At 45.6% G+C, this 13,152-nt stretch overlaps 1 long non-coding RNA gene across 1 annotated transcript in view; it reads left to right on the top strand.

Annotated features, from left to right (window-relative positions):
- The first annotated feature begins 1,452 nt into the window (after positions 1 to 1,452).
- The window catches only part of LOC119977636, a 62,799-nt gene continuing 51,099 nt past the window's right edge, over positions 1,453 to 13,152 (top strand). The window contains exon 1 of the long non-coding RNA XR_005463241.1: positions 1,453 to 1,489. This is a non-coding gene — a long non-coding RNA (uncharacterized LOC119977636). The remainder of the gene's footprint in view (positions 1,490 to 13,152) is intronic.

Below are 13,152 nucleotides of genomic sequence, written 5' to 3' on the forward strand. Positions count from 1 at the left end.
TTTGTTCATGTAGCTCCGATGGTCTCTTCCACTGAATGCTCTTGTCGAGGGTACAGAAGCCTGCAGGCCTGCGGCCTTTGTGCAGGGGTCTGGAGTAAAACTGTCCATTAGAGAAACTTTCCCGCAAAGTTTCAGCTCTGAGATTGATCAGCGCCATAGGTAAGACATGTCTGTGGTGGTCATAAAGATTTGTGTTGCATCTTCAACATACTTCAACGTGTGGGTGTCCCTTCAAGAGAGAAGGGGACTGCAAGATAGTGTCGGCGATATCGCTAAAGCTGGGATTTCTGCATGCATTGCAGTCTTGGTGCAAAAATCAAAATGGCGGTGGCTATTCGCTGAGGAAGAACAAGCCACAAAATATGTTGCTGCTGAGGGTTGTTTTAGACAGCACGGTAGCACAAGTGATTAGCACTGTGGCTTCACAGCGCCAGGGTCCCAGGTTTGATTCCCCGCTGGGTCACTGTGCGGAGTCTGCACCTTCTCCCCGTGTGTGCGTGGGTTTCCTTCGGGTGCTCCGGTTTCCTCCCTCAGTCCAAAGATGTGCTGTTAGGTGGATTGGCCATGATAAATTGCCCTTAGAGTCCAAAAAGGTTAGGAGGGGTCATTGGGTTACGGGGATAGGGTGGAAGTGAGGGCTTAATTGGGTCGGTGCAGACTCGATGGGCAGAATGGCCTCCTTCTGCACTGTATGTTCTATGTTCTATGTGGACACAAAGACATGCTGCAGGCTGGGGACGGGTCGGGAGGGCACAATACCCGCTGGTCGGAAGGCTGAAGAACAACAAGGCAATTGATTCTTATTAAAATTCTTTCATGTTTGATCTTTTTTTTGCTTTTTTAAAACTTTCTTTTTCCAGACGTTCCGGACTCAAGGGTATGGAAGGTGTCAAGTCGGAGCTCCTTCCAGGGATGGAATGTACAACTGGGTTTCTGGCTGGATGGACTTTTTTTTAATTGTTCATAGGACTGGCTTGCCTGGATCTTTGACATGATTTTCTCTCACCCTGCAGGTTGCTGACTCTGCTTTGTTGGAGCTGATCTTCCAGAGGGATTGAACGGAGACATTTGCTTCAGCTGAAACTCTTTTCTGCTGCCAGGCTCTCATTTCTCTGGAGTTTCTCAGGTGGCTTTTCTCAGCTTTTTGCTTCTTGAATGAGATTGCATCACTGCAGAATTGTTTCCGATGTCCTTTTTCTGTCTTTTGAATTTGTCAGTCTTTTAATGAGGATGTGAATTTTTATCCGTCTCTGCCACCATTATTGTTGCTACCCTCGTTGGGGTATGGTTCTTACTGTGGGCGTTTTAATCAGCGAGATACCGTGTGCAAAACACCGATGACCACTTTGCTATTGTTTCCTATTAGTCAGGTCACAGGGAGGTGGCACGGTGTCACAATAGTTAGCACTGCTGCCTCACAGTGCCAAGGACCCGATTCTGACCTTGGGTGACTCTGTGTGGAGTTTACATGTTCGCCTTGTCTCTGCAGGTGAGCAGATTTGTGTATTATTCCTTGTGTCTGAATAAAGCTCATAGTCTTAACAGTTGAAGTAGATGCTTTATTTCTATGGGTTCGTTCTCTCTCCAGCCTTTATACTATATGTTACATCTGAGCTGCCTGTCTGTGTCCTGCTCACCAGCTGCCGTTCCTGTGGAGAAACTACTTCCTGTCTGTCTATGTATTTATACATCTCTGGTGCTACCTCCAGTGGTTACTTAGTTGTAGTGTGTTTACCTTAACCCCTTGTGTATATACAGTGATGCATATCACTACAGACACCTTTTTTCTTTTTACATATTTTCTGTACTTTGTTAAAGAAAATTGCATAACACAGGTAGATAAATGTTGATATGTACAAGCTGTGATGATGTTGATGTTTATACAAGCCAATTAATATTTATGAGTCCAATATTAATTTAAAAAATTAGGAGTCCAAACTTTATGAATTTGTACAGTTGAGTTGCTTTCTTCTTCTGTTGTAGTGATGTTGATGTTGTCATTTCTTTGTGAACGTTGTCAGTGTTCTTATGTTTAAGTAACCAAGAGGTCATCATGAGGTGTTTGAATGGTCAAATCACTTTGTTGTCTGATTTAGACTTCTTTTTACTATGCTTGTAGTAGCGATTCTGTATTTCATCTTTGTTGTCTGTCCTGGACTTTTTTCTGTGCTTGCGTTATTGGGCAGCATGGTAGCACACATGGCTAGAACTGTGGCTTCACAGTGCCAGGGTCCCAGGTTCGATTCCCCGCTGGGTCACTCTCTGTGCGGAGTCTGCACGTTCTCCCCATGTCTGGGTGGGTTTCCTCCGGGTGCTCCGGTTTCCTCCCGCATTCCAAAGATGTGCAGATTAGGTGGATTGGCCATGCTAATTTGCCCTTAGTGTCCAAAAAGGTTAGGAGGGGTTATTGGGTTATGGGGATCAGGTGGAAAGGGCTTAAGTGGGTCGGTGCAGAATGCCTCCTTCTGAACTGTATGTTCTATGTTCTATTGATTCTGTATGTCGTCTTTGTTGTCTGACCTGGACTTTTTTCTGTGTTTGCGGTATTGATGCTGTATGTCAATACCACTCTTGAAAGCTGGTTTGCTTGTTTGTAGTGGAGAAAATGTGAATTTGTGAGACTCGTTGTCATGCCATGGCATGTTTGTACTCTTGCCATTGCTTTGAGCTTGCTATTACATTGTCCTTCTTGTGCAGAGTTGTACCATGTCGTACAAGTTGTTGTTTCATTGTTGTTATTTTTGTCGTTTGTCTTTGTTGTTTCCATTGTTGTTCTTGTTGTTTTTGTCGTGCTTGTTATTGCTGTTGCTGCCTTTGTTATGCTCTTTGTTGTTGTTTTTGTTGTTGTTCTTATAGTTTTTGTTGTCATGCTTGTAATTTGTTGTTGTGCTTGTTGTGCTTCTTGTTATTTCTGTTGTTTCTGTTGTTGTTCTTGTTTCTGTTGTGCTTCTTGTGTTTTTTGTTGTTTTTGTTGCGCTCAATGACTGTTCCATGTGGATAATTCGAGTCATTCAGTGTCCTTTGTGGTATCTGATGTTTCATTGAGCATTTCTTCTTGAGGATTGTGAGAATTATCTGATGTTGCATTGATCTTGGTGACATCACTCATTTGTGGTTGATGTGATTCCTCTTTGGTTCCGAGATGCTCCTCTTCTGGAGTCATTTCTGGTTCACTTGAATCATCATTGATTTTGTGGTGCTCCTCTTTTGGAGTCATTTCAGTTCATTTGAATCATCTTTGGTTTCTTGGTGCTCCTCTTCTGAAGTCAAAATCTTCAAGATTTCATCTTCGTGTGAGTAGTTAAAAGTAGATGCGGTTTTAATTGACGTGGTCTCACTGGAATCACAAGTGGTCGTGCCACTCAAGTCACGTTCTTTTGTACAGATGAGCTGAGATCTATCAGTCTCGCTGTGATCTTGCACATCTTGTATGGGAATTGTGATTTCTTCATAACTTGTCTCACATAGTGGGTAGACATTCAGTGTCTTCTTGCTGGTTTAATGAGCTGGGTAGACTTTCATAGTCTTCTTCTGGTGGCTCAAATAAGCTGGGCAGACATTCATAGTCTTTTTGTTGTTCACGTGAGCTTGGTAGACTTTCATAGTCTGCTGCTGGTTGCTCAGATAAGGTTGATAGACATTCATGTCTTGTTCATGCATGGACTTCGCTATGGTGTATTACGTTGCTTCCATTTTGGAGTCTGTCAACGAGCTCTCTGTGGAGACTTGCATCGCTCTCTGTGTGGAGTCTTTCATTGCTTTCTGTGTGGAGTCGTGCTGTGGTCTCTCTGTGGAGTTGATCTCAATGGAGTCGTTCAGTACTCGCTGTGTGGCATCGTTTTCTTCTTGGGTATTTGACAGGTTGCTGTCATCCAATGTATCGACGATCTGCCATTGCATCATGGTATTGGATTCATCTACTATGAGTAGAGTCGTGTTGAGCTTTTCTACCGCGGCGCTTGTGCCTTTATGATCATCATATCTGAATAACTCAGCCATGTCTGATTAGTATTCTTTTGTTTCGGATTTCTCATTGTGCTCTGCACCTCGGGTGGTGCAAACAGGTTGTTCCAGGGTGCTGCGGAAGTTATTTTCAACTGATGGTAGAAGTTCAGTCATTGCTCTGTCTTTCAAGGTAAAAGAATTGTGTTTTGTAGCTATATAACTCTTTTTTTCAATTTTCGGGCATTTCCCCTTTAAATGGGTGTGGACTGGGGCCTCTGACATCATGACGCTCATGACGTAAATCGCAAATCAATTTTCCTTTACTGTGCAGTTTATCGTAAACTGCGCATGCGCGACTTGCGCAGGCGCAGAACGATTTGCGCCCAAAAGGTATTTTTTCAATTCGCATGCGCGGCTGCTGTTTCCTGCGCATGTACAGACCTAGGTTTGCGTATTTTGTTCCCCAGGCAGTTTAAAATGTGCTCAGACACCATTTTAACTTCTTCAGACCCATGGAAATGTATTTTTTTGCCATTTCTTCTGGTGAAAAACAAAGTTTTTTTTTCTTGCAATCTGCCCTTGTCAATCGCAATTTCCCTCAGTTAACCTTTCTGTTCTGATGATTGCTTGAGTTTCACAACACTCATTCCCTGTGTAATTTGGTCTCTGAGCATTAAATGTCTTAAAGCGCATTGTTCCTGGTGTTACAGTAATTTTCTAATTTTTTAAGTATTACTTCTAATTCAGTGTTGTCTCCACCTTGCAAGTAATTAAAGCAGTTATAGATTTCACTAGCTTCATGTTCTGCTAGTAGAAGTGCTATTTTCATTTCTTCTGAGGCCGCACTTAACCCATTAGCTACGATATACAGTTTGAACGTTTGTTTAAAGAATTTCCATCTATGTCTTAAATTATCGGTTGTTTTCAGCTGCGGTGGAGTTCCAACGAGTTTCATCGACTCAGCGAAGTCTCCCCACGTCCGAGTTTTCTTCTGTTTTCAATCTTGCTTTGTCTGCACCTTGTGTAACTTTTCTGGTAAACGTTCTGAAGTCTCCTGGTACCATGTATTATTCCTTGTGTCAGAATAAAGCTTGTAGTCTTACAGTTGACGTATATGCTTCATTCTATGAGTTTGTTCTCTCTCCAGGGCTTATACTATGTTACATCTGAGCTGCCTGTCTGTGTCCTGCTCACCAGCTGCTGTACCTGTGAAGAGAAACTACTTCCTGTTTGTTTATGTATACGTACATCTCTGGTGCTCCCTCTAGTGGTTACTTAGTTGTAGTGTATTTACCTTGACCCCTTGTGTATACACAATGATGCATATCTCTACAGTAGATGAATTGGCCGTTCTAATATTACCCAAAGGTTAGCTTCAGTTACGGGGACAGGGGCGGAGGATTGGGCCTAAGTCGGACGCTCCATTGGAGCAGGGGTCGGTGCAGACTCGATGGGCTAATGTCCTTCTTCTGCACTGTAGGGATTCTATGATTTCTACCCATGATGGCTACTGCCTGAACATCATGAAGTAGTCTTGTTAAAGTTACAAGAAAGTCTTTATTAACAGTTGTCACTCCCATCTACCAACTCACCCACATATCACCCTACTTGCATACCACCCTACCCATCTGTCACCCCTCCTGCCACTTCATCCGCCTGCCAAACTATGCAACTGCCACCCGACCTATTTACAACTTAACCCATCTACCCATATACGCACCTACCATCTCACACACCCAACATCGTAGTCAACTGGCTCCCTGCCCACCAACTACCTCACCCACCTGGCACCCTACCCAACTATCATCCCACCCAACTACTGCACGCCAACCGACCGCCCTATCCCTCTGTCACCCTGTGCGCATACTATGTCACCCACCTACCACCATACCAACCTGCTATCCAAACCACCTACAACTTCACCACCCACCAGCCAGACCACCTGCCACCATACCTGTCGAGTAAAGGGTTAACTTCATATGCTTACATAATGCTGATGTAATAATGATGTTAGAACACATGGCTGAGGAAGAAGGGGGACCTGGAAGGAGGTGAGCCTCCAGATTTGTGTACAGGTTCAAATGTGTAAATACTTGCTGCCAACCTATCAGCTAACCCAACTGCCTCCACACCCACCTATACCCTATCCACCTGCTACCCACCACTTCACCACAGACCTCATCCACGTACCCACTGTGTTCAGCATTTCTGGAGAATTTAAACAGAGGCAGTCTTCATCTATTAGAACCATCATTGTTCCACTTTTCCCAATGCTGTATTCTGAACTGGCGGGTCTTTCCCTTAAAAAAAAAACTTGCAATTATGTCACACTTTCCATGATCTAATCATGTTCCCAATGGATTTGACATCCAATGAAGAACTATGAGGTGAAGGGGAGGCACGGTGGCTCAGTAGTTAGCACTTGCTACCTCACAGCACCGAGGACCTGGGTTCCATCCCGGACCCAGGTCACTGTCCGTGTGGTAATTTCACATTCTCCCCGTGTCTGCGTGGGTCTCACACTGACAACCCAAAGATATGCAGGTAGATTCGGGGCCTCACGGTGGCATGGTGGTTAGCATCAATGCTTCACAGCTCCAGGGTCCCAGGTTCGATTCCCGGCTGGGTCACTGTCTGTGTGGAGTCTGCACGTCCTCCCCGTGTGTGCGTGGGTTTCCTCCGGGTGCTCCGGTTTCCTCCCACAGTCCAAAGATGTGCGGGTTAGGTGGATTGGCCATGATAAATTGCCCGTAGTGTAAGGTTAATGGGGGGATTGTTGGTATGTGGGTTTAAGTAGGGTGATCATGGCTCGGCACAACATCGAGGGCCGAAGGGCCTGTTCTGTGCTGTACTGTTCTATGTTCTATGTTCTATTGGCCACGCAAAATTGCCCCTGAACTGGACAAAAAAAGAATTGGGTACTTTAAATTCCAAAAAATAACTTTGAAATGTGCTGTCTCTTGTAATGTAACAACTGTGGTGGCCAATGTATGCACAGAAATGTCCCGTAAACAGCAATGACCAGATAATCTGTAGGAGTGATGGAGGTTGTGGGGAAATGGTTGGCAAGGAGGCAGAGCAAAGGGAAAAGCTGCAATGTTCCCTGGAGGAGCTGCTCTCAGTCCATTTCACTTCAAGGACTTTGCACACCATTTGTATTTTGCGGGTTCAGTGTCGGTGCAAAGGCAAAAGATCTCTACACTGATTCTAAATTTGTAGTGTGAATGCACCATTAAGCTTTTGCTTGCAGCACCCTTTGCCGCTCCTTGGAAAGTAATGAGCTGTGGTGGGAGCAGACAGCCAAGACAAACTGCTGAGTCAGGATGTTTCAACAAGAACAACTTCTTAAATTAATGCACTTCTCATGGCAAAAAAAATCCCAAGGTGCTTCAGGGACAGCATTCTGGGAAATGTTTTGAAAGGGGGGTGAAAGATGGATAGGCTGAGGGATTTAGGGATTGTATCCCAGAGAGTAGAGCCAAAGATGCTGAAGCTACAGGCTTGGAAAAAATAGCAAAGGAGCACAGCAAAACCAGGGGAGAATTTAAAAATAAATTTATTTAATCTATTTCAAACATGAGGCATTTGGAAATAGAGGAACGGGTGGGTAGTTGAGTGAGACATGGTACAGGACAACAGACTTTAAACGGGGTGTAGTATATATAGAGGTGAATGATGCCAACAAAGAAGGGGCCATTAGCGTAATGAAGCCAAGGAGTAATAAAATCATGTGGAAGAGTTTCAGCTTTGTGGGGTTTGGTGGGGTGGGCGGAGTGGGGGTGGGGGAGTTTACTACCATGGATATAGCATTGCAGTAATGCAACTGACTGCACTTTCTGATGGAAAAGCGATCACACAGAATTGTTATAGTGTAGAAGGAGGCCAATTGGCCCATTATGACTGCATCGGCTCTCCAAATGAGCATTATGACTGTCTTTTCCCCACACCTCTGCACATTGTTTGTATTTAACTATGTGCAATGGTGGGTATTGAATGGATTAAGATTGGGCCCAATTGATTTGAAGTTCAGTTCAGGCATCTATGGTGTGCTGAGGTTCAGAACACTTTGGCTCAGCCCAAGAGAATGGCCAGTGAGACGGCTAATTGCGGCAGAGATAATGGGCTAGATTCTCCGTCCTGCCATGCCACAATTCTGTTTCAGCACGCCGGCTGGATGCTCCATTATGTCGGCTGGTCAATGGGGGGGGCAGCCATTGTAGGGCAGTCCCACGCCATCGGGAAATCCCCAGGCTGCCGGCAAAATGGAGCATCCCGCTGGTGGAGAATCTAGCCCGTGGCTTTGGTCTGCCTATTGTTGAGCTGGAGGAATTTAAAACTCATCCGAAGCTGGATAAGATATTGTCACTGACCCAGTAATCCAGAAACTTGGACTAATTCTCTCAAGTAACAAGATTTTACATTCAACTCAATTAATAAATCTAGATAAAAAACTCCCGGCTCCCACGCCAAAAACGGCAGGAGAATGGCCGGGGCCCTGGCCGCTCATGCGTACGGCTGAGGACCTGCAGCAATTGCGCCATACAACATTGTGCCAACCGTGCACGGGCCCGCCATCCGCGACCCCACAGGCCATCCCTGGCCACCCCCACCAGTTCCCCCAGCCCTCGCGGAAGCTCCCCCGGCCAGCGGCACGGATCCCGGCCGAGTGTGGCGGCGCTAGACACAGTCCGCAGCCCCCACGCGGGGTTCCTGACCGTTGAGACCACATATGTCCCATGCCATCGGGAACTTGTCCCATTGAGGGTGGAGCATAACGGGAGGGCCTGCCGATGGAAAGCCAACGCCGTTGCAACAGCGTGCAGTGCGCGATGCGATTACGCCATTTCTGGGGGTGCGGAGCATGGCTGACGGATCAAACCTGCGCCGGCCCTGATTTGGGTGTCGGAATCGATTCTCCGCCTGATCGCCAATTCCGATATCACCGTTGGACAATGTACAATCCAGCCCATCATCTTCTTTCGCATGATGGATATCAGCCGAACATTATATCTAGCCGTACAAGCCATCTTCTCCTTATCTTCTACCCAATTGTAATCATTAAAAAATTTCCTCTTTATGTTCTAAAGTGCTGATCACCTGTGTCATAAGCTTCACCCGCACAGGACTTATAGGCTTCCCGCTAAGGGGGTGGAGAAGCTCAATTAATATTGTATAAAGGTCGGCCATTTGGGACGGCTGTTCAGAACCTGTTGGGTACCACTGAGAGCCATGTACCTTAAACATTGGAAATAAGCCTTTGTTTTGTTTGTTGCAACTTGGTGCAGACATATGCTCCTATGCCCGTATGCTCCTAAAACTAGCGGCGAGGAGTAAAACTGGTCTGCTGCTAATGCTGCAGCCCTGTCGCTTCTGCCAGCTCCCTGCATTCACATGCCCTAGTTGGAGCCTTGCTTTATCGCCATACCTATGCTCGGGCGGCTGGACACATTTGACGCCGGTGTTGAGGATTGGACTCAGTTTGCAGACCGGGTGCGCTATTTCTTTCGTGCAAATAGCACGAAGATGAGTGCCAGGTGGTGATCCTGTTGAACTCTGTGGAGCCCACACGTTTGGATCATTCGGAGCCTTACGTACTGATCTGCATCAGAGGCTGTGTGATGCTCACCAGCTGTATCTGGGGAGTATTACATAGCCTCTGATGCAGATCAGGTGAAAACAGGGACCTCCCAGGATCGAGCAGTCAGAGGCCAGCTAGATCCCAGAACACATCTATGCTGGGCAGGTGATGCGTCTCTGGACACATTTATCCCTCAGCTGCTTGAGATGCAAAGGCAGAGCTGGGAATACCAGGAGGGATTGTCAGTAACATTCCTGTGACTGCAAAGCCAAATGGAGGATTCCCAAAACCTTCAGTTGCAGAAGATGTTGCCAAAATTGCATGGCACCCAGGCCTGGGGCAAGATGCCAGTGTTATATCACCCAAAACTCGGCTGGGACCCTCCAGGTCCAGGCCTTCCAGAGGACGCCTGCCAAGGGCATCTCAGGCAATGGGGAGTGGAAGGCCGCAGGCCACCTCCACTTATGAACTGTATTCTGGGAATACAGTTGGACATAATGGGAAGACAAGGAAAGAGAATTTGCTGGAAAATCTCAGCAGGTCTTGCAGCATCTGTAGGGAGAGAAAATAGCTAATATTTTGAGTCCGATGACTCTTTGTCAAAGCTAACAGACAGAGAAAGTGGGAAATATTTATATTGTGGAGTGAGAATGAAAGATGAGTCATAGTCACAGAAACCCAGGGAAACCGGCTGCTAATGGGCACAGAAACCACGGGGAAAGAGTGCTAATGACAGTCCCCAGAGAGGACAAAAGTTGTGAAAGCCAAACAGCAGAAAAACTAACTGTAGATGTGGGGGGAGGGGAAGGGGGAAGCAAAGAGGAGAAAGATTAAGGAAAGGTGGATAAGATTGGGGGGGGGGGGGGGGTTAATATATATTAAGAAAGAAATGGTAAAAGACAGTTAAAATGAAATGGGATAAAAACAAATGGGTTGAGGTGGGGGAGAGCTGGTCATCTGAAGTAGTTGAATTCGATGTTGAGACCGGAAGGCGTGCCTAACCGGAAGATGAGATGTGGTTCTTCCAGTTTACGTTGAGCTTCACTGGAACATTGCAGCAGGCCAAGAACAGATATGTGGGCATGGGAGCAGGGCCTTTTGTTAAAATGGCAAACAACGGGAAGGTCAGGATCCTGAATGCGCACAGACCAAAGATGCTGAGCAAAGTGATCACCCTGTCTGCGTTTGATCTCTCCGATATGGAGGAGGCCACATTGGGAGCGGCGAATGCAGTAGACCAAATTGGAAGAGATGCAAGTGAAACTCTGCTTAACCTAGAATGAGTGTTTTGGGCCTGGGATGTTAAGCATGGAAGAGGTAATAGTGGGAAGACACATAAGATGAAGGGGTTTTATGGGCACAGAGTTGCAGGGGTGAAATTCGGTAGTGATAGTTGTGGGTCAAAATAATTTGTCACCAAAGCACACATCACATTATTAAAACCGTTTGTTGCTCACAATCTTAGGGTCTCACTTTCTTTGACTCTCCTCCCACTGGGAAAAGTCCTCACCCCATCTGGACACAACTTTTATCTCAGTCCCTCAATCTAGGGAAACGGTTAGACCCACTCAAACTGAGAGTAGCAGCCATCTTGGCATTAATCAATGAACCCTTTACCCTCGCCCCAAATCCCCCTATAGTGCTACTGGACAAAGGGGTGGAGGCCTGAATACCACTCACACATGAGTTGCGAAATCAGCATGCTTGCAGCAGACAGATAGACAGGGGTCAGATCTATGTAATAGCTGAGGGGCATTAGAGCTTTCCTCACTGAGAGTCATCATCACCCTCCTGCATTGACAGGCTAAGCAGCACAAGGACTCCCAGGCCCAGCACCCTGACAAGATGTTTTTATTGCGAATCTCTCCCTTGGTCATGGAGGGGATCACAAAGATCTTGTGGGCTGGGGGGCGGGGGGTTGCAGAGCTGTTAAACAACATGATAGTCTGAGTATGTGAACCATGAAGTGATGAGGACATCTCTGGTCCTACTGCCCATGGGAAACCTCGCCCTGCCGGGCGTCCATTCTCCGGCTCCTCATTGGCCCCTCCCTCCACTCCCTCCTGGACATCCTCCTCATGATATTGAAATGCATTTAGATTCAGTCAAATCAGGTTCTCACCCTTCCTGTGCGTGAACCTGATCACATCACTGGGGAAGACCTGGAAACAATGCATTCTGAAATCTCACAGGCACAAATCCTGTTTCTGGCCTCTTGTGATATTTTGCAGCCATTTGAGCCATGAGGTTAACAGAGTATCGGATTCACCAATACACAGTATATCTGAAGTACAGTATACTTACTCTAATATTCAATTCTTCTTGTGACAAAGGATAGCACTAAATTATTCTTTTTAATTATTTGCTGTCCTTGCATACTAACCTTTTGTGGCTCATGCATTAGAACACCTAGATCCTTCAGCACTTGACTTTCTCTGGGTGCTCACTAATGAATTTCAGGTATGTTGAAACAGGTACATCGCTACAGGATGTATATATTTGAAACTCTCAAAACATAAATCTGCAGTAACTATAAAGTAATGCTCCAGGGTACAGCATTGGTCTCTCAAGTTGAGCCCCTTCAACGTGGCCAGGCATTGGGCTGTATAATCCTCCGGGAAGTACATCACATGGAACGTAAATAATTCCCATAAATTTGTGCACAAAGAAAAGCTCGATTGTGGTGACAAGCTTAGTTCCGGTTTAAAAGATTGAGGAAATTCTAGCATAATCGTGTCTGCACATACTTATGATACACTCCAATTTTATTCTTGTTTTACGCCCATTCAATGAGACCTGTGCCCAGACGCACTATGACTTACTATCATAGCTTCACATTCCATGAAGGGGAGCAGTACACTCTAATTTCCTGTGAATACACAGTTCAAAGCATATTGAAGGCACAGCAGGATTCATGATCAGATTTCTGGTGTTTTATGATTTATTAAGATTTTTTTTCTGTTTCAATGAATTTTTTTTTTTAATTTAGATTAGCCAATTAATTTTTCCAATTAAGGGGCAATTTAGCATGGCCAATCCACCTACTCTGCACATTTTTGGGTTGTGGGGGCGAAACCCACGCTGACACGGGGAGAACGTGCAAACTCCACACGGACAGTGACCCAGAGCCGGGATCGAACCTGGGACCTCAGTGCCGTGAGGCGGTTGTGCTAACCACTAGGCCACCGTGCTGCTCCTGTTTCAATGAATGTGCACAGCATCATAATAAGTTACACTAAAAATGAAAAGCCTCCACAATTGTATTTTCTGAAATGTCTTTGAATTTCCTCTGTGTTTTCCTCCAGGGGCTCAAACAGACCAATTAAATGACTTAAAAGATTGAGGTTTCTTTCCAGCTAGATATATGCCTTAGCTGCACTAAACCTAGTTCTTCTTCGTCTTTCATGGGTCTCTATTAATCCCTCCACACAAACAGATCTCCACCCAAAAACGTGGCCCTGTCCCAAGAACTTCAAAAACAGGTCTCTACTTGCTCAGATGTTAATTTCCAATTCCAACCAGATTTTCAGGCACAACAGGAAAGAAATTAATTTTACTGGTGTTTCGTTGCAATTTCTTGATATTTTTGTTTCCTAATTTATCTTCACTGAGACCCTGTCTGCATTTTC

Source organism: Scyliorhinus canicula, chromosome 14, assembly GCF_902713615.1.
Source record: "Scyliorhinus canicula chromosome 14, sScyCan1.1, whole genome shotgun sequence".
In the NCBI taxonomy this organism is placed as follows: domain Eukaryota; kingdom Metazoa; phylum Chordata; class Chondrichthyes; order Carcharhiniformes; family Scyliorhinidae; genus Scyliorhinus; species Scyliorhinus canicula.